Source organism: Penaeus monodon, chromosome 29, assembly GCF_015228065.2.
Source record: "Penaeus monodon isolate SGIC_2016 chromosome 29, NSTDA_Pmon_1, whole genome shotgun sequence".
Classification (NCBI taxonomy): Eukaryota; Metazoa; Arthropoda; class Malacostraca; order Decapoda; family Penaeidae; genus Penaeus; species Penaeus monodon.
The window spans coordinates 20,575,969-20,576,276 of NC_051414.1; the positions used below are offsets into that span (position 1 = coordinate 20,575,969).

Here is a 308-nt window from a genome sequence, read left to right on the forward strand (position 1 = left end):
TTCCTTTATTTTAGGCATACTTGAGTCTCTGCGTCAGAGGGGGTGGGAAGGTCAAGGAGGGGGAAGAAGGAAGGGGGGGGGGGAGATACAGAGGGTAGGATGCTAGGGGAGAGATAGCAACGTTCCCGGCATATCTCCAAGTCGATGATAATGGCATGCAGGATTTTCGATAAGAAGGTGCTTAAGGCCTATCTTAGCCCCCACCCCTCCCCTCTCCTCTATGCTTACGAGGCTTCACGACGTTGCCTTTGTGGACCCTTGTTATTTTAACGTTAAATTCCTCTCCCTCTTCCTGAATTTAAGTTTTT

General features: G+C 49.4%; 1 protein-coding gene across 1 annotated transcript in view; it reads right to left on the reverse strand.

Moving 5' to 3' along the window:
• Nucleotides 1-308, reverse strand: part of LOC119591768 (proline-rich protein HaeIII subfamily 1-like) — an 8,793-nt gene that overhangs the window by 6,345 nt on the left and 2,140 nt on the right. The gene's annotated exons all lie outside the window — the stretch shown is intronic.